Below are 21,391 nucleotides of genomic sequence, written 5' to 3'. Positions count from 1 at the left end.
TTGGTATGGCCAGAAGTTTTCAGAATTTACCCGATGAATTAGTGCCGAGGCAATAGGTGCTAATCTAAAAGCATGGCAGGGGCTTCTTCAGCCAAAGTGGGTTTTTCTAAAGCAGCCATTTCCACTGCCAATAGCGTCTATTAATAGGTGAGCTTGGTTTCTCCCTGGAACTAGGTAATTACTCAAAAAATCTGGAAAATACTCCAGCATATGGACTCAACCAATGATTCTTTCTCTATTGACTTGGGATTTCAGAAAAACTTTCCTATCAATACAATTTCTGCAAATTAAACTGCTTATACATTCACTTTTGCACATCACCACTCCTTTTCTATCTTATTTTCTGGGCCATGGAGTTCGGGAAGGAGTACAGCCATCTATTCTTAGCCATTCCAAAGCTGACTAATTTGAGGTTGATGATACGTAACAAATCATAAAATCTAACATAGGCTGTAATTTCCCACATTATTGCTATGGGGAAAAATTAATCTGCTTATGTTCTCTAATGAGTCATCTCACTAACCTACTTTATGTGGTAAGCTAGAAAAATGAACATGTTTAAATTTTGAATCAAATTCATTTCAAAGGCTCACTAATGGAGAGTTCTTAGAATAATAAAAAATTGAATACTAAATCACTCTTGGTTTTTATCGTGACTAAAAATGTAACTATATTAATTTCTATATAGTATGTACATGTGTCAATTTAGGCCATGCTTTGGAGCAGATGGGTGATACAGATATCAGGTTCCTTCTGACCATACGTAGCAAGTTTTCTTTGAAGCTCACCAGTGAAAATTTAGCAATCTTCTGTACTGTAATTGAGTCTATAAGAGATTGCTACTTCTAGTCAGTATCACTTTTGTTGTACTTTTTTTACTGGCAATTTCAGATGATAAAAGAACAGAAATTATACTTTGAGGGTTGACTTGTGGTTTCACCTACATAGGTATTCCTCCACCAACTGACAGAATCAAGGAACTTTAGAGTTGAAAAGCATCTCAGTGGCCATCTAAACAAAACCACACCTAAAATGAATTTTCACTGCAAGATACCTGATAAATAGTCATCCAGCCTCTCCTTGAAGACTTATAATGAAGGGAACCCTCCTGAAGAAATCCATTTAATTTTGAACAGCATTATTAAGAAGTTGCATCTTACACTAAAGCTAAGCATCTGTCTCTGAAACTTTGGCAAAGTAGATAGAGAGCCAGGCTTGGAGTCAGGAAGACTCATCTTCCTGAGTTCAAATCTGGCCTGGTGCTGGGCAAAGCCATTCAACCTCTGTTTGCCTAAAACTACAGGAGAAGGAAATGGCAAACCATTCCATTATTTTTGCCAAGAAAACCCTATGGCCAGTGTTGGTGTGCTATGGTGCATGGAGTCATGAAGATTCAGAGATGACTGAACGACAACAGTAACAACATGCAAAGAGTATTGCTAAATGTGTAGATAGGACTCGCACCCTCACCACTTTGACAATCCAGCTGACGATGTGTCCTCATCAATTTTTCAGATGGTCCAATATTTCTGGACTGCCAAGAGAATACATCTTTTCACCTATATTCTGCTCTATGGTATTCCTAGACGTGGGTTTCGGCTACTAATGATGGAGGTAAAGATGAAGTTCTCTAGGATTATGGCGAATGCCATCACCATTCTGAGTGTAGCTCTGTAGCTAGCCTTTGTACCTATGTGCATGGCTTCCAAATCCCTGCCTGTGATTCTGCACAGAATTTCTGGAAAACGGCGAATGCTATGAGAATTTGACTACATAGGGTTCTCATGAAACTACAGAAATCCACAGTACTATAAGTCCCTAGAAAAAGTGAGAAAAACGTCAAGAGTACTTTCCCTTTTCTTCTACTTTTTTTTCTCCCTTCCTTCTCACCTCCTCTTTTATTTCCTGCCCACTGGTTCCATTATTACTGGACTCCTTTGCTTATAGCTCTGTGTTGTTAAGCATTGCTTTAAGCACAGAACATGTGCTGTGTGGCCTGTGGCCATAGCCTAGATCCCCTAATGGCCTAAGGGTTCAGTGTAGAGGTTTTCTATAGAGAAGGAAATGGCAACCCACTCTAGTATCTTTGCCAAGAAAACCCCAAATGGGGTCACAAACATGACGGAAATGACTGAACAATGAAAGAGGCTTTCTAAGCCTGTGATGGAATTTGACAAATTATCGTGTTCCTAGTGTTCCATTCGACACTTTCAAGTGTCAAAACTATTTGATAGTGGCTTCATGCTATTTACTGGTGATTAACATTAGGTATACTTGGAGTTGCTGAAGGTCCTCTTTTAAGTGGTAAACTGCTAAAGGCATGTTTGCGTTCTTAACACCTCCCATGATGCCTCTGCCTTTTCTTTCTTCCTTGAATTCCAGGATCTATCTGACCTCCTCCTTTAGTTCATTGCCACTATCTTTTCTTCTGTTCAAGGCTCCCTCTTTTCAGGTCCCTTGTGAGAAGAAGGGCAGAATTCTGCCTCTCCTCCTTTCTTGCTATTATCAAAGAAGCAGACTTTTTTTCCCTAGCTAACTAAGGTTTTTATTGGTAATAGCTGCGGTAGAGTAAACAGAGTTTGAAGTAACTAACAAAAGCAATCATAAGATGCCAAGCTGGAGGAGACCTTACAGATCAACCAATAAAACTCCCTTATTTTATACACGAGGAGATTACATCCTGGAGAGGTAAAGTGAGCCAGGGTCACCCACAAGTAAATGACTCAGCTGGACTCGAAGTCCGGCTCCTTCTGCTGATACCACACCATGCAAGGATTACATAGTGTCTAACAGGAATTTATGAAGCAAATTGCATGTAGAGTCTAGAGATTACTTTAAGCAATGTTGATCACTGCTCTTAGAAAATCTGTTGGGTAGACCCTCCATAGATATTTTGAGGAAAACACGGACTTGAATCACAAAGTTGTAGAATGCAAAAATAAAGGAATGGTTGTGGCATATGCTTCATTAAAACCACATTTGAGGAAGACTTTTATCATTTCAGTTGTTTTTCAGTTGTGTCCAACTCTTCATGACACCATTTGGGGTTTCTTGACGAAGATACTGTAGTGGTTGTGGCATTTCCTTCTCTAGGTCATTTTACAGATGAGGAAACTGAGGCAAACAGAGTTAAGTGGCTTGCCCAGGGTCACACAGCTAGTAAATATCTGAGGCCAGATTTGAACTCAAAAAGGTGAATCTTTCCAATTCCAGGCTTAACATTGTACCATCTAACTGCCCCAATGTTATCATAGGGTAATCTATTGATTTAGGAAAGGACATTAGAGGCCATCCAGTATTACCATTTTATACTAAAAATGAGGAAATTAAGACTTAGAGAGGTTATGACTTGTCCAGGGTCACACACCTAATAAGTATAAGAAGCAAGATTTGAATTAAGGTCTTCCTGAATCCAATTCTAGCATTCTTTCAACTAGGTTATGGTGCCTTTCATTGAGCACTTGGAGAGTGATGAAGGCAACCAGGAGGCTGAAAGTCCTTACGATCATGCCTCACTGAGGACTGGTTAAGGAACTGGGGATATTTAGTCTTGAGAAAGGAAAACTTGGGGAGGGGAAAATAACATAACTGTCTTATAGTTTGTGAAGATTTATCTCAAACAAGCATTAGTCTTGTTCTCTTAGCCCTAAGGGCAGAATTGGATTATTGTTGTCCAGTCTTTTCAGTCATGTCCAACTCTTCATTTAAGGTCTTCGCAACTCCAGGCCCAGGGCTCTACCCACTGAGCCACCCATCTGCCTCCAGCTATTGAACTGCTAGCTGCTCTGAGTTTCATTGAAGATGAATTGATACCCTTTTCCAATAGAATGCAAGTGTCTTGAGGACAGGAGCTATATTTGTGTTTGTCTTTGAATGCCCAGTGTCTGGCATGATGCCTTGCACATGGCATGAACTAAATAAATGGTTTTTGAAATGAACTGAATTTTGAAGATTTGAAGTTGCTTTTGATAGGATATTCTGGATAGCTCTACTATAGATGTTAGCCTGGACTTAAAATTTAAGTTCAACCCAATGATTCTGCCATTCTTCACCAAAGTCCTACTTTAGCACCATAATAATCTTTCAATAATCAACCCCCTCCTCCTTTTTAAAGACTAATCACAGCCAGGCTGGAAGTGTAGGGACTACTCATTGGTCCCATCCCCTAACTGACAGAGAAGCTTCAATCTGCTCCATTTCCAACCCTGCTTAGGAAATTAGTGTGTGCCCCATACCCTACACCTCACCTCCAGGAAGCTCATCATATTGATGCTAAACTTAATGTAGACACTTGGCCCACTGCAGCTCAGAATTCCAAGTTCAAACAATTTTCTAGCCTCAACCTTCCCAGTAACTGGAATAACAGATCTTTGCCATACCTCCTGGGTCACCAAGTGTCTGTTAATTACCTAGTAAGTGGCAGGCAGGGCAACTAGGTCATATCATGAATAGAGCACTTGGATCTAAATCAGGGAGACCTGAGTTCAAATCTGACCTTAGATACTTAATGAGTGTGTGACCCTTGGCAAGTCACTTACCCCTATTTGCCTCAGCTCTTCAACTGTAAAATGAGGACACACTAGAAAAGGAAAAGTCAAAGTGCTCCATTATCTTTGCCGAGAAAAACTCATGGCCAAGTTCGTGGGATCCCAAAGAGTTGGACACAACTGAAGGACAAGTGTCAGGCACAATGCTATGTGTTGGGGATACAAAGACAAAAATGAAATATTCCTTGCCCTCCAAAAGCTTATGTTCTATTGGGAAACACATGTACAAATACAAGTAAATACAAAAAATGCATAAAGTTAGTGCAATGGAATTGGAGGGGCTTACTAGTAGTTGTGAAGATCAGTGGGAAAACAATAGTTTTAGGTGAAGATTAGATAAAGGAAAGGCTTTATTCAACCTGTGAGTGTTTGTAGGTGGTAGGAAATAAAGGACAGAGTGAGTGAAAATGGGGGGAGGGGAAGAGAGGGGCAGAGAGAGAGAAAAGAGGGAGAGAAAGAGAAGAGATGGAGAGGAGGAGGAGGAGGAGAAGAAGAAGAAGAAGAAGAAGAAGAAGAAGAAGAAGAAGAAGAAGAAGAAGAAGAAGAAGAGGATGAGGAGAAGGAGGAGGAGGAGGAAGGAAGGAAGGAGGAGGAGGACAAGGCTGAGGATGAGGATGAGGATGAGAAGGTCAGAAACAGAAAGACAGAGAGACAGCGAAATAGAGACAGAGTCAGATAGATGAGAAAGAGAGAGAGATGGAGAGAGAAGGGCAGTTATAGGACTAATCTTCTGAAGGAGAGAGAGGGGATGAACTTGATGAGTAGAAAAGGCACCCATACATTACAAAATGGAATAAAAGATGAGAGAATGTGGTTTGATGTTAAGAGCTTGTGAGATGTATAATAGGGAGAAGAGAGACCTCATGGACAATGGCTTCTATTTTTGAAGTATGAGGCAAGGTCTTTTGCTGAGATGGTAGGATAAGGTAGAATAGAAGCTTGAGGAGAAGGGTGGAGGGAGGGAATAAATTGTAAAGAGTAAAAAAGAGTAAAATGAATGAGTGGTCCACAGTGTCAAACACCACAGAGAGGTTGAGGATGAGAAATGGGGAGGGAAAGCCACTGGTTTTGTTGATAAGGGGTCCATTCATGACATTGGAGAAAACTGTTTCAGTAAAGTGGTGGGAGAGAGCCTTTACCACTACTCCCCCCTTTTAAGCTTATAAATAATGCAATTCTTTTCGTATACTGTTTACTAAAGCAGAAGAGTAATACATTTTAGAAAATTTTCCACCAAAAATGTTAAATTGTTTAAGTTTTGGTGCTTAAAAAGGGTAAATTTCAGTTACCTGAAAAATTCACTTATATGTAATACTTCATTATCTCTGTGATAACAGAAAAGTAAAATCTTACTATGCTGTTATTAGCATACAGGAATGGACCCAACCAAATTGAACCACTTGCTATCTATGCTTTAGACACATTCCATGTTTTTCTTCTTCTGAACACTTTGCTTCCCACAGTTTCTTATTCCTGGAATGCCCTCCTTCTACCCCATCTCCACCTGTTGACATTCCAGAAGAATGGAGCACTTGGAAGGCAAAGACGGTTTCATTTTTGCCATTGTATCCCCTGCAGATACAACAATATCTTGCACATATATTAGCTTCTTAATAAATGTTTGTTGAAATAAACTGATATCCTTCCCCTCCTTCAAGACCCAGCTTAAATGCCAGCTCCTCTATGGAGTGACTTTGCCAGTTGGAAGAAATCCCTCCCTTATATTCTTCTTAAGCACTTATTATCCTTATTCTGTATATGTAGATGTTCTGCTTTCCCTATTATATTGTAAACTCTTTCAGGAAAGGGACCACTTACATTTTCTATTTGTATCTCTCCCATTACCTAGCCTGAATATCACATGTGCAAGGGACCAAGAGGTGCTGAAAGAATGAATGAAAAGAAATTCCAAATATAAACTAGCAGGGCTGTCTAGTCTACATATTACTTATAATTGTCCTCTCCAAACTGTATCAAAATAAGGCCAAGCCAAGAGAAAGTCAGTGCCAAACACAGTGAGAATAAATAAATGAGTGGGTATAAATAAGCTTGTGTTACATAACTATTCTTCAATCCTGTGCTAAGTAGGTGATCAGATTAGATAGGTTTAGTTACAGAATTGAATTCATGTCTCCAATGGACTTAGCCACACACAAATTATTTTTGGATCATCCGTTATTTGGCTACTATTTGCACCGTTTCTTTCACAAACTTCCTTGTCTACTTTCACTGATATGGTCGACTCAGACTAATTGATTAAGTCATTAGAACTATAGAATCTTAGAATTAGAAAGGGTTACAATAGTCTTATAATACAACCCGATGGTGCAGGGATGCACATGTCCAGCACATCTAATGCGGTCCACCTGAATTCGACCATTATATGGTAGTTGGGTTTTTTCCCAAAATTATCTTATTTATGCTCTCTCTTGGTTCTTCTATGTGTCAAACTTCTCCTTTTTGTCTTTTGCTGACTCACCACTCACGTCGTGCCACCAAACTGTGGGTTTCCCCCAAGGCTCCGCCCTGGTCCTTCTTATTTCTTTATACTCTTATACTTGGTGATCTCATCAGCTTCCATTGTTTTATCTTCTCTATGCAGATAACTCTCAGATCTATATATCCAGCTCTAGTCTCTCTCCTGAGCTCCAGTTCTATATCATGAACTGCCAACCAGACATTTTGGATGTTCCATAGACATGTCAAACTCAACCTGTGCAAAATAGTGAATATTTATATAGCACCTTAAGGTTTGGAATGCATTTTACATATGTTATCTTATTTCATCCTCAAAACAATGCTGTGAGGTAGGTGCTTTATTCTTTCCATTTTACAGGAGAGGAAACTGAATCTGACAAGTTCAAGGGACTTGTCCAGGGTCACGAAGGTAGTAAGAATATGAGGTAGGATTTGAACTTACATCTTCCTGACTTTGATTCTAGCATAAGATCAAGTAGACAGCTAGTTACTTCAAAATAAAACTCATTATCTCCTCCCTACTCAGCCCCCAAAACGTTTGACCACTATCCTTCCAGTCTCCTGGGTTCACAACCTCATTATCATCCTTTATTTATCACTTTCTCATGCCCCACAAATCCAATCTATTGCCAAATCTTGTCATTTCTACCTTCACGACATCTCTCATATCCTACCTTTCCTCACTGAATAGAGAGAACTAGCTATCCCCTAATTCAAAGACTGTTTGCCTAGACTTTGCAATAGCATCCAGATTTGGGTCTTCCTGCCTCAAGTCCTTTCTGTCATCTTCCACATGCCTGCCATAGTGATTTTCTACAGTTAAGGTCTGACTGTGTCACTCACCTATTCAAGAAATTCCAACGGCCTCTACTGCCCATAGCGTTAAATGTACACTCTTCTTTTTGGTATTTAAAGTCCTTCACAATCTGACTCCAATCTATCTTTCCACCCGTATTTTACTGTTCTCTCCTTCTCTCACTCTACAGTTCAGCTAAACTGGCCCCCATACTGTGCCTCATCCACAACATTGCCACTTCCATGCCTGGATCAAAGTCCTGTGGTGACAGGCAAGTGATGAAGGAGCAAGTGTGGATACATTTGGAGGTGTAGTCACAATCCTGCACACAGGTGGCCCAGGCCATAGGGTCGTTTCTCACTGGAAGAAGCAATGGGATTCAGCAGCCCCCCGGGGTATCTGAGCAGCCTTTTAAGGATTGCACTGCTTACCTCCTGGTATGAGGAAGGGGCTAGACAAGGTGCCCTAAAAATTGTCTGCTTACCCAACCCTGGCCATTCCCCACGGGAGGTAGGGAATCCCACTCTGTGGTCAAAACACAAAAAAAATGTACAAAAACATCTGCAAAGATTATCCCGCTCACCAATGGTACATGGAATGTGTGCACGCTTATAAACAACACAAAATGCAGTGGACCTGAAAGACGAACAGCTCTTGTTGCAAGACAACTCAGTAGGTATCTCATCCAAATGGCAGCCCTGAGTGAAACAAGGCTGGCAAATGAAGGACAGTTTACTGAAGTCAGAGCTGGATATCCGTTTTTCTGGAGTGGCCGCATTGAAGGGGAGCACCGTGAAGCTGGTGTAGGTTTTGCAAACAAAACTAATCTAGGCAACAAGCTTGTATGCCTGCCAAAAGGATTGAACAACAGGCTCATGACAATGTGATTGCCACAGCAGGAAAACATCACACCACCATCATCAGTGCCTATGCTCCCACCATGACAAACCCTGATGAGGTCAAAGAAAAATTTTGTGAAGACCTGGAGACCGTTATCATCAATGTGCCAAAAGAGGACAAGCTTATAATTCTGGGTGACTTTAATGCTAGCGTAGGCTCAGACTACCAGACTTGGCAGGGAGTCCTAGGGAGGAATGGAGTTGGAAACAGCAACAGCAGTGGTCATTTACTACTGACGACTTGTGTATCTCATGACCTTCTCATCACCAACACTGTCTTCCATTTACCTAATAAAACTTCATGGATAAACCCTCACAGCAAACACTGGCATTTAATAGACTATGTGATTGTAAGGGGAAGAGACAGACAGGATGTGAGAGTGACAAAGGCAATGTGTGGTGTAGAGTGCTGGACTGATCATAGACTTATCCTTTCAAAGCTAATATTTGCATTCATTAAAAGCAACACTACCAAGGCAAAATGACTACCAGAAGAATTAATGTCAACAAATTAGAGCTGTTCTCTGAGCAGGAACAGCTTGTTGCTAACTTGGAGAGAAAATTGAGCCAATACACAGTTGGCAACAGTGGAGCAGAGAAGGAGTGGGCACCTTTCACAGATTTGGGTGCACAGCACTGCATTTGCTTATCTGGGGCAAAACACTCAAAAACACCAAGACAGTTTTGATGAAAATGATGGGGAAATTCAGATGCTGCTAAACAAAAAATGGGAACTCCACAGGGTTTACCAGCAGGATAGCTCATTCATCTCTAAGAAGGCAGCATTTAATTTCATTAAAAGTAAAGTGTAAGCAAAGCTTAGAGAGGTGCAAGATTCTTGGCTCAGTAAAAAGGCAGATGAAATTCAGTTTCATGCTGATAGTAATAATCCAAAGTGCTTTTATGATGCCCTGAAGGCTATATACCAAAGACCTGTGGTGCTCGGTGCTGAGAGAGCCACATTGATTAGTGATAAGGACATGATCCTGGAGAGGTGGGCTGAACACTTCCATAGTGTTCCCAACAGACAATCATCAACTAATGCTGAAGCCATTGACTGTTTACCTCAGGTTGAAGTCAATCCCTCCCTAGCTGAAGTTCCAACTGAAGAAGAGGCTTCGAATGCCATTAGGCTGCTTTCATGTGGCAAAGTACCTGATGCTGATTCTATTCCAGCTGAGATTTACAAAGTGGGGGGGGGGGTCTGTTGCTCATACAATAGCTGACTGGAATTTTCCAGGTTATATGGCAAGAGGAGGTTATCCCCCAGAAGTTCAAGGATGCCTCCATTGTCCATCTCTATAAAGGTAAAGGAAATAGATTATCCTGTGACAATCACAGGGGGCTCTCTCTGTTAGTCCCTGCTGGCAAGATTCTTGCCAGGATCCTCCTTAATAGGTTGATCCTTCACCTGGAAGATGGTCATCTATCCGAGAGCCAGTGTGGCTTCAGAAAGGTCCGACGAACAGTTGTTTGCTGCCCGCCAACTCCAGGAGAAGTGCCAGAAGCAGAACAAAGGTCTGTATATGTTTGTAAATCTGACCAAAGCCTTTGATACTGTTAGTCATGGGGGCTTATGGAAAATTATGTCAAAATTTGGTTGCCTGGAGAAGTTCATCAGCATTGTACATCAATTTCATGACATCATGCTTGCCTGGGTTCTAGATAATAGACAATGCTCTCATGCTTTCTCAGTCACCAATGATGTGCTTGCTCTCATGCTTTTTAGCATGATGTTTTCAGCCATGTTGTTAAATGCTTTCAGTGAGGATGAACATGGCATCAAGGTCAGCTACTCCACTGATGGTCAGTTCTTCAACTTGAAAAGGCTACAAGCCAAGACCAAAGTGGAGGGAGTGTTGGTGCATGATTTTTTGTTTGCAGATGCTTGTGCACTCAATGCAGCCTCTGAAGCTGAGATGCAACAAAGTATGGATCATTTCTCTGCTGCTTGTGCTAATTTTGGCTTAACAATTGACACCAAGAAAATACAGGTCCTCCATCAGCCACCACCCCACCATCCATACATGGAACCATCAGTTACAGCAAATGGAGAAGTTTTGGATGCTGTGGATAGGTTCACTTACCTTGGTAGTATACTTTCCAAGGATGTACACATTGATAATAAGGTTGACCCATGCATTGCTCAGTGTTTGGGAGACTCCAAAGGAAAGTATGGGAGAGAAAAGGCATTACACTGATTACCAAACTGAAGGTCTACAGAGCTGTGGTGCTGACCTCATTGTTGTATGCCTGTGAAACCTGGACAGTCTACCAGAGCCATACCAGGAAACTGAATCAATTCCATTTGAATTGTCTTAGGAAGATTCTGAAGATCACCCGGCAGGATAAGGTACCAGCCACTGAGGTCCTTACTCAGACTAAACTGCTAAGCATTCAAACTCTGTTTCAGAGAGCGCAACTCCATTGGGATGGCCACATTGTTCAAATGCAAAACATACACTTGCCAAAAAGACTATTTTATGGAGAACTCACACAGGGCAAGCGTTCACATGGTAGTCAGAAGAAGCGATACAAAGATACTCTCAAGGTCTCTCTCAAGAACTTTGGAATTGATTGTGTGACATGGGAGACATTGGCACAGGAGCATGGTGTGCCCACATCAGAGAAGGTGCTCAATGAGCAAAGCAGAATTGAAACAGCTCCAAGGAAACACAGGATGCACAAGTTTGGAGTATCCGCCCCAAATGTTCACACAGACTATTTGTGCCTGACCTGTGGTAGAGCATTCCAAGCTTATATTGGCCTGATCAGCCACAGTTGGACATATTGAATCTTGAATCAAACGTAGTGATATCATTTTGGTCCTCATCGAGAATGAAGGACAACAACCATCACCACCAACTACCACCTCCATGCCTGGAATACCCACCTTCCTCACCTCTACCCCTTCAAATCTTTGTTTCATTCAACAGAATGGAATAGCTTTTATTAAACCTTACTATGTGCAAAGTACTCTACTAAGCATGGGGATAGAGACAGAAAAGTGTGATGGTCCATGATCTCAAATCCTTGATCAGAGGTAATATTCTGATTGAGAGAGACAACACACAAAGGAAAGCTCAATTCATGGCAGATGGAAAGGCCAGGTGACATTTTGCTTCTAGCAGGGAAAGTAATGGGACCTCAGGGACCTTGGGAAGCAATGGAAAGCAGAGGGACAAACCCATAGAGTCTAAGAAATCACCATGAAATTCCTGTGGAATTGTTAGGGCTTATATTTTTTTTTAGGCAATGCTCACATATTATGAGAAAAGAAAACCATTTTTACCATGTCTCTACTTAAAAATCTTCAATGGCATCACAATGCCCACTGAAATGATTACAAAGCCTTTCATCCCAGCATTTAAGTCCCTCCGCAGTTTGGTCCCACCCTCCTCATCCAAACACATGTGCTACTTCTGAGCATGTAGCCTCCTTTCCAGTCTGTCAAGTTTTCTCATTGCCCCACTCCCACAGTCATGACATGCTCATACATACCTCTGTCCTTTTTCCCTCTACATTTCTTCCACCTAAAAATTTTTCCTTCTTCCATTCTGACTATCCAAATCCCTCCAGTCCTTTAAGGTATATCTCAACTTTCCCCTCTTCCATGATACTATGTCAAGTAATTCCAGGAAGCAATGATTTCTTTCCTTTCCATAGCACTTATTGTTTGGTTAGTATTTGGGGTTCAGGGAGAAGGAGTGTCTATATAAGAGTTTTAAAAATTATTATTATAGACCGTACAGCTTTGTGCATTAATTAAGAATTGTGAGTGAATTATGAATGTCTTTTACCCAATAAAATTAAGAACTTCTTGAGGACCAGGATCATTTCTTACATATTTCCTTGAAGGACCATCCCACCACACTCCTAGTAAGAACTTGTTGAATTGACAGGAATGGAGAATTCACCACCTTTTATCACCCCTCCTTCTCAGCTCTTTTTCTCAGCTCTTTAATTTTTGGTTTTATTTCTTCATTTTTTCTTCTTATGCTTAGACACAATGATAAGAACAGGTTTAAGGACAGTCAAAAGAAATGCTGGACCTGAGTAGTGAAGAGTATGATTTACAAATGGGAATTAATTTAGTGGAAAGAATACTGGGATGGAAATCAGAAGACGCAGATTATAGTTCTAATTCTGTGACTGTGTGATCTTGGGAAATTGGTGTAACCTTTTTGGACTTCAAGTTCCTTCTCTGGAACATGAGTTGGTTGTATTTCTGGAAAACCCTCCTAAGCTTAACATTCTCAGATACTCTGATTCTAGATGCTTCACTGCTGAAAATGAGAAAAATATGCTCACACTTTAACAAATGATCTTTAGATCCCTGTGGAACACTTTATATCGCCAGAATTTTTTGCAATCGCAGTAAAGCCCATTTACAATATGGTTCAGTAAGTGTTTGTTGATACCTCACATGACTTAGGATTTGAGTTAAATTGTAATTCCTGGACAATAACAACTTTATATGTATAAGCTTATTATGACAACCTAAATGATGAGTCTCTGCCTGTCATCCAACAACAGGATTATAAAGGGGTTCAGCTGTACCATCCTTCACCTTGTCAACCTTAGCGATTTACGTAAGGTAATAGGAGGCTAGGAAGATTTAAGTTCATCTGGTATATACTAGCTGTATTAGCTGCATCTAATATAGATTAACCATATTAACACGGCAAATCATTTAACCTTTTAGTGTCTGAGGCAACTCTCTTAGATTATAATTTACACACAAGTTGTCAATCTATCACAGGGGGAATTTATATACTAGGAATTCCCTAGAAATCACAGTCATAAATATATATAAAAATTTAGTGTCCATATCTATATATTTCTATAGCAATATAGATGTACAACAGAGAAAAATCTTAGTGTAATTTTAAGCTTTAACAGCTTAAAATTTCACTTTGCTTAAAACCTCACTCATTGACTACACTGAAACTTTTTTGTTGTTGTTCAGTCGTTTTTCAGTCATGTCTGACTTTTTGTGACCCCATTTGGGGATTTTCTTGACAAAGGTACTGGAATTGTTTGCTATTCCCTTCTTCAGCTCATTTTACAGATGAGGAAACCGAGACAAACAGTGTTAAGTGACTTGCCCAGGGTCATATAGCTAGTATCTGAGGCTAGATTTGAACTCATGAAGATAAATCTTCCTGACTCCAGGTAGACAAAAATATAGTCAGACAAAGAAAAAGAGAGAGCTAGTGATGGCATCAGTATCACAATTGGGATAATCTGTTTCTTGTATAAGTTATAATACTATTTTGCATATTAACTAATGCATGAGTAGATATCAACAGGAATAGTGGAAAGAACACTGGTTCTAGAACTATAGGACTTGAATTCAAATTCTCCCTGTGACTCTTAGTCCCTTTTTGTCCTTGGGCAAATCATTTAGCTTCTCTGGACCTCAGTTTCCTCATCTGTATAAAAGAGAAGGGCCAAAGAGAATTCTGAGGTCTCTTCCACACCTAGATCTATGATCCTTTCATCCTTATATGTCTTTCTCTGAATATGACACAAATATATACGTATGGATCTGAATTTTCCATTTAGATCCTCATTCACAAAGATGAATTTGAGGTTGCTCAAATTAACTAACCTGACAAACCAGCTTCCATGGAATGACTTACAGGGCTCTCTTTGTGATAGGCATCTTTTGAAATGCCTTGTAAACGTCTATCCAAAATTAATTGTAAAAAAAAATAGGTAAAAAAAATGAGAAAGGGGAAAAAATTCCATCTGAAATCCTGCGTATACAATCAGTTATCTTACCCTAGATGTCCTCGATCACAGTGGAATTAGAAGCTCTTCAGTCTCACGCCAGCTTTTCGCTCTGGAAAATAGCCCTCTTGGATTTCCTCCCAACGAAAACTGTTGACTTGAAGCTGATGTTGAAAGAAAAGACATCTAGTAAAGACTGAAGGAGGGGAACTAATGCGGCCTTGGTTATTGTTTCAAGTTATTTTTTTCTAAAAATCTTTCCATTTGGTTCTATAGCCTAAAAGGGTATTATTATTTTATTAAACAGCCTGTTTCTTGTCAAATGGTCCAGAGCCTGCTCCAAGGCTGAAATTAAGGAGAAAGTGGTCTTTTGCTAATACCCTCATAGTTACTCAGAGCCTGTTCAGACTTGAATCCCTCAGGAATGACACATTTTGGGAAATACAAACAGGAAACTCAGAGCCAGGCATAAAGCCAGAACCACGAAGAAATGTGCCAAAGACTTGCGAAACTTAAGCATATCTTAGCACACATTAAACTCTGAAATTATATAAAGATGTACTTCTTTCTAGATTCAAAAATGACCTTTATGCTTATCTTGGAAAGCACTTGTTAATTTATACATAATTAATCCTACTTCTTAAGACAACCGAAGAAATATTAGCTTATAACTTCTTAAGGGCAATATCAAAGGTTATTTCTTTTTTCTATGCATCATTTCCAATCACTGTAGTATAATGCTCTTCACACACACAAAGCTCTGTGAGATGTTGCCTGAATCAGTGGTATCAAATTCAAATAGAAACTGGGGCCGCTAAACCATATATAAGGATCTCTGTGGGCCACATATTAACTTAGAAAACCACATATTAATATTATCTGTGTTCTATTATATTATTTATTTTGTTAAATATCTCCCAATTATATTTTAATCTGGTTCGGGATGTACTCTGAAGTGTTGTGGGCTTCACATAGCCCCAGCCCCACATTTGATACCTCTCGCCTGAATGATGTATAGCAGAGGTATCAAACAGGGGGCTTACTCACAAGTTTGGCCTGAACCAGACTAAAATGTAATTGGGAAATATTTTTAAAATGTTAAAAATACAATAAGAATAGATAATGTTAATGCATGGTTTTTCTAAGTCAATATGCAGACCACTGGGATCCTTGTGTATGCTTCAGCGGCCTCATTTTTCATGGGTTTGACACTATTGATGTACAGAGCTTTTTCTTATTCATTTCTTATTGCCTCTTATTCCTTTAAAAAAGGTTTCATTAAAAGACTAAGAACTAATGTATTGACATATTGCAACCAGCTAAACTTGCTTTATATTGAATTATACTTAAATTAATTTTAACGTATAAAATATCCTAACAATTTTAAATTACTCCCTCCAATTCTTCATCAGAACTCTCTTGTCCATTCATTTGTATTGACTTTTCCTCTTTGGTGGTCATAGCTAATGTGGGCTACATTCTTCTTGGTTCTTTTTTCCCCCACCTTACATATAGATTATAAATTTACATTATCACATACACATCTTCTAAGATTACTTTGTATAACTTCTGTCTATTACTCTTAATTGCTATATAGTATTATGTCAATGGACTACCATTTATTTTCTTACTGTTAGACGTTTAGGTGGTTTCCAATTTTTTGGTGATTTCATATAATGCTTCTTTTTTTTAATTTTTAATTTACAACAGACGGTTCTACATAATTTTGAGTTCCAGATTTTCTCCCCTCCCTCCCCACTCCCTCCCCAAGACGGCGTGGAATCCCATCATATAATGCTTCTATGAAAACCATCATACAGATAGCTTTAATATGTATATGTGTGTATTTTATGTAGTATATATGTATGTATGTGTGTATGTATGGATTTCCAGCCACACTAGTGCACTATTGGCAGAGCTATGCATTTGTCCGGTCATTCTGGAAAGCAACTTGGAACTGTGCCACCAAAACTTACTGAACTGTGTGTGTCCTTTAGCCCAGATACACCACTACTAAACCTATACCCCCAAAGGAGTGAAGAAAAATATATGCAAAGATATTTGGAGCGGCTCTAATCATAGTAGCCCTGAATTTGAAGCTAAGAGGGTGTTTTCCTATAAGGGAAGAGTTAAACAAATTATGGGATATAAATGTAATGAAAGAGCATTTTGCTAAATGATGAAATTAATCATTTCAAAGGAAATGGAAGATTTCTATAAAACAGTACAGAATGAAATGAGCAGAAATTAGGAGAACAATTTATACAATGACAACAACATTACAGAGGAAAACAACTTTGAAACAGCTTTAGAACTCTGATCGACACTCACCTTCTGCCAAAGAGGCGATGGACTTATTGAATGAGATATAAGTTTTTGCACATGAGCAAAGGAGGAATGGTTTTTTTTCTGGACTAAGCATATTTATTATTGAAGGGTTTTTTTTCTTTTTTTAATTATTCCATTGGTTAAACAAAATTTTCAAATAATGATGCTTTCACAGCATATCCCCAATAATGAAATTCTGGGCCCAAAGGGCATAATTATTTTTGCAACTCTATTTGCTGCCAGATCACTTTCCAAAAAGATTCTGATTTCCTGTAACACACAGCAATAGTTTCCCAATCCTGCAAAGTGGTCTTGCAGTAATTTATCTCCACATAGGAATTTATGTAATTTGGCTTCAATTGTGTTTGTGGGTATAATCTGGCCTTGTCTTGGCATGCCCAGTTGGGGTAACATGGAGGGGCCATTGGAGCACGTCCAGATTGCCTACCATGGAGGCCTCTGCATCCCCTACCAGCAGGGTAGGTGTAGCCTCTTTTGATTGGCTGCTCTTTAAAACTGCTGAGACCAAGCCAGTTGCTTCTCTTTTTCTGTGACTCTCTTTTCTGCTGTGCTCTTCTCAGTCACTCATCTGCTTTTTCCAGAATGTGAAAGTCATGATCCATCCACAACATAAGTGCAATGTACTCAACCAGTAAAAAAGAAAGCACTTCCCATCGTTTGCTCCCTTTTATTCCAGCTCCAAGAAATAGGCCTATTTCTTTTCTTTGTTGTTTGTCCTCAGTTTCAGGTGCTGGAGATGATCCCCATGGGCCCTGGGAGTTTGAGTTATGACAACCTTGGAGTCAGGATTGCAAGAGGTATGGTGCAACCAGCCAGCCTGATATGGAAGCTCTGAGAAGCCAGGGTGTCTGAGACTCTGTTGTGAAGAAGGTTTAGGACTTGGACCTAGGACTGAGCTCTACAGGATCTGAGCTAAGCTATGAACCTAATCCCCTTCCCTTACCTAGAGACGAGAAGGAGAAGGAGGGGAGGAATATTACGCCTCCTTTGTGTTGGCAGAGCATATTGTATATTTGTGATGTTGCCTTCAGAAGGAAATATTTCTGTGTAAAAGATAGTTTGACTGTTAGTGGCTAAATGGAATTGGGATTCAGGAAATTATCCCACTATAATTGAGGGAACACAGTCAGGAGGATCTAGAGCCATTTGCAGAGAGCCTAGATATCCCCTGATCTTCCTAATGATACTGTAGAACCCTGGAGATGAGAATGAAAATTTTACTTGGATTTCAGGAGGTAGTGGTCTGGCTGGTCTTGCATTATTGAATATATCAATATATTTGTCAGAGTTCATCATTCCTTCAATGTGGACAAAACTTGTAGGCCCAGTAGAAATAAAAATAAAAAATCCCAAAAGATTGTGGGTATGAGTGTGTGTATATGCATGCACACATACAACTGACCTAAACAAATGAGGACATAGCTAATGGGGGCTCAAGAACCTAGTAGTAGGAAGAAGAGATACCCCCACCTCCCTAGAATCACCCTCCCCCCAGGCCCTGAAGGGCATATGTAACAGTCTGGCTCCTGGAGAAGGAACCAGAAAACTCTGGCTACATTGGGCTAGATGCTGCAGTGAACCTTACGTGGGAATAGGCAAACCCTTTGACTTTTCAAGCTGAGACACTGGGAGTGTCTACAGGGGTGCTGGAGGTGTTCTTGAGATCCAGCAGGACCAAGAATTGCTAATTAAATTTTGTTAGCACTTTGCTGAGCATCCCAAATTACAATTATTAATTACAAGATACTGTTTAGAAACTTATGATATATAATTTTTGCTATTCAATTTATACAAATTTTTTATTGCTTATAAAAAATAAAGAAAGAAGCCTATGCTGCACTGTAGGCAAATCTATATTAATTCTAGTTGCCCGGTCCATATGAGGGACTTTGCTTATTTTCTTGCTTTGATGTAGCTGATTCTATTTTACTATAGGATTTAATAAGCCTTGAAATATTTGTATTCCCCCACACCAACAGCTGCTACAGTATCTCTAATAGTCATTGAAGGGTGCTCTTTAACAACTATAACTTTGACACATTTCCTGAGTGGGAAGAGGGAAGAGGTAATATTTGTTCTTTAAAACACAAAATTAAAAACACAAGAGAGCACTGAAGTACAGAAGTCCATGGTTCAACTGATAGAGAACTAATTAAAGGTGGAGAAAACAGGTCAATTGGGTTTCATCTGACCAAGATCAGTCATTCTGAGACAACCCAGAACACTAGTTGTAGAAGCATAGACATGTACCAATTGCTGTCACAAAATGAAACCATGTAAAAATTATTGCTGTCCCAAGTAATTGGTTCAACAGTAAGCCCTCCCATCCCTCTAATACTGTTGTGAGGATCAAATGGGATAATGTCTAAAAAGTATTTTGTAAACTTTAGAACACCAGATAAATTCAGCTATTAAGAAGGGGCAGAGACAAAATTGTTGAGAAAAGGCAAGTACTTACCTGAGCTCTCCTAAATCCCCTCCAAACAACTTTAAAGCATGGTTTAAAATTAATGCTGGAGCAGCAGAACCAACAAAAGGACATGGGGAAACAATGTGCCTAATCCAGGACAACTTAGAAGGTTTACAGGAAAGGTATGTTGCACCAGGGTCAAAGTAGAGCACAGTACAGCTACACTTTACCAGTGTAGGCCAAGCCCCAGCAAACCAGCAGTGAGCTTTGGGGATGACTGAATCAATCTGTGGCTTTTGAAAATCTCAGCTCACAGATGTTAAAAGGGTTGAATAACTGGTCAGAAAAAGAATATAGGGGTTTCTTTGCAGGCACTAGGTGTAGAACTCTGTTGTATCACCCACACACTGATCTGGATCACAGAGTCACTGTTCCAGGGTGAGGAAGAGCAGTAGAGCACCAAAGCTTGCAGCCACAAGGGAGTGGGAACTCTAATCCCAATTCCAGGGTCAAAAAAGTGTTTGTGGTCATTCACAGACCAGAGGACAGTCCAGGAGAGTAGCAAACACATGTCTCCTTACATCATATGACCTTGAAAGAACTGAAAATTTACAGACCTCCAGAACTAGCTCTGAAAATAGCAGCACAAAAAACAGCTTGGGAGCAGGAGCAGAACCCAACTTTCACATAAAGTAAAAGCCAAGAAATAGGCTGGAAAAATGAGCAAACAACCAAAGAAGAACCTAACCACAGAAATTTACTATGGTGACAGGGAAGATCAAAACACAAACTCAGAAGATAAAAAAGTCAAAGCTACTATATCCGAAGCCTCAAAGAAAAATGCGAATTGGTCTTAGGACCAAAAAGAATTCCTGGAAGAGCTCAAAAAAGATTTTTAAAATCCAGTAGGGGAAATAGAGGAGAAATTGGGAAAAGAAATGAAAGTGATACAAGAAACTTATGGAGGGAAAAGAGTCAATAGCTTGGGAAAGGAGGCGCCAAAAAAAATATTGAAGAAAATAACACCTGAAAAAATAGAATAGCCCAAGTAGTAAAAGAGGCACAAAAATTCACTGGAGAGAAGAATTCCTTAAAAAGCAGAATTGCCCAAATGGAAAAATTTATACAAACATTCACTGAAGAAAAGAACTCCTTAAAAAGTAGAATTAGCCAAATTGGGTGGGGTGGGAGGGAGGTACAAAAGCTCACTGAAGAAAATAATTCCTTAAAAATTAGACTTGGGCAAATATCAAGAAACAATTAAACGAGACAAAAAGGAAGAAAAATAGAAAAAAATGTGAAATATCTCATTGGAAAAACAACTAACCTGGAAAATAGATTGAGATAAAAAGAAAAGAGCCTAGACCATCATATTTAAAAACATTATCAAGAGTAACTACCTGATATTCTAAATCCAGAGGGTAAGAGAAATTGAAAGAATGCATCAATCACTTACTGAAAGAGATCCCAAAATGAAAATGCCCAGGGATGCTATAGTCAAATTCCAGAGCTCCTAGTTCAAGGAGAAATGATTATCAGCAGCCAGAAACAAACCATTCAAATATTGTGGAGCCACAGTCAAGATAACACAAGATTTAGCAGTTTCTACATTAAAGGATCAGAGGACTTAGAATATGATATTCTGGAGGGCAAAGGAGCTAGGATTACAAACAAGAATCACCTACCCAGCAAAACTGAGTATAATGCTTCGAGGGGGAATAGATATTTAATGAAATAGAGGACCTTCAAACATTCCTTATGAAAAGATCAGAACTGAATAGAAAATTTGACTTTCAAATACAAGACACAAGATAATCATGAAAAGATTGACATGAGGGATTCAACAAGGTTAAACTGTTTACATTCATACTTGGAAAAATGACACTTGTGGTCCTAAGAACTTTCTTCTTTCTTTTCTTGACAGATTTTAGATTATATTCTTTTTTCTTTATGATTTAATGGTACTTCATTTTTTTCCAATTACGTGTAAAGATTGTTTTCAACATTCAGTATTGTAAGATTTTGAGTTCCAAATTTTTCTCCTTCCCTCTCTTCCCCCCCCAAGACACCAAGCAATCTGACATAGGTTGTACATGTAGAATCACGTTAAACATATTTCCACATTAGTCATGTTGTGAAAGAAGAAAAGGGAAATACCATGAGAAAGAAAAAAGCA

This window comes from Trichosurus vulpecula, chromosome 4 (assembly GCF_011100635.1).
Source record: "Trichosurus vulpecula isolate mTriVul1 chromosome 4, mTriVul1.pri, whole genome shotgun sequence".
NCBI classification, from domain to species: domain Eukaryota; kingdom Metazoa; phylum Chordata; class Mammalia; order Diprotodontia; family Phalangeridae; genus Trichosurus; species Trichosurus vulpecula.
Note: the sequence above shows the minus strand (reverse complement) of the source record.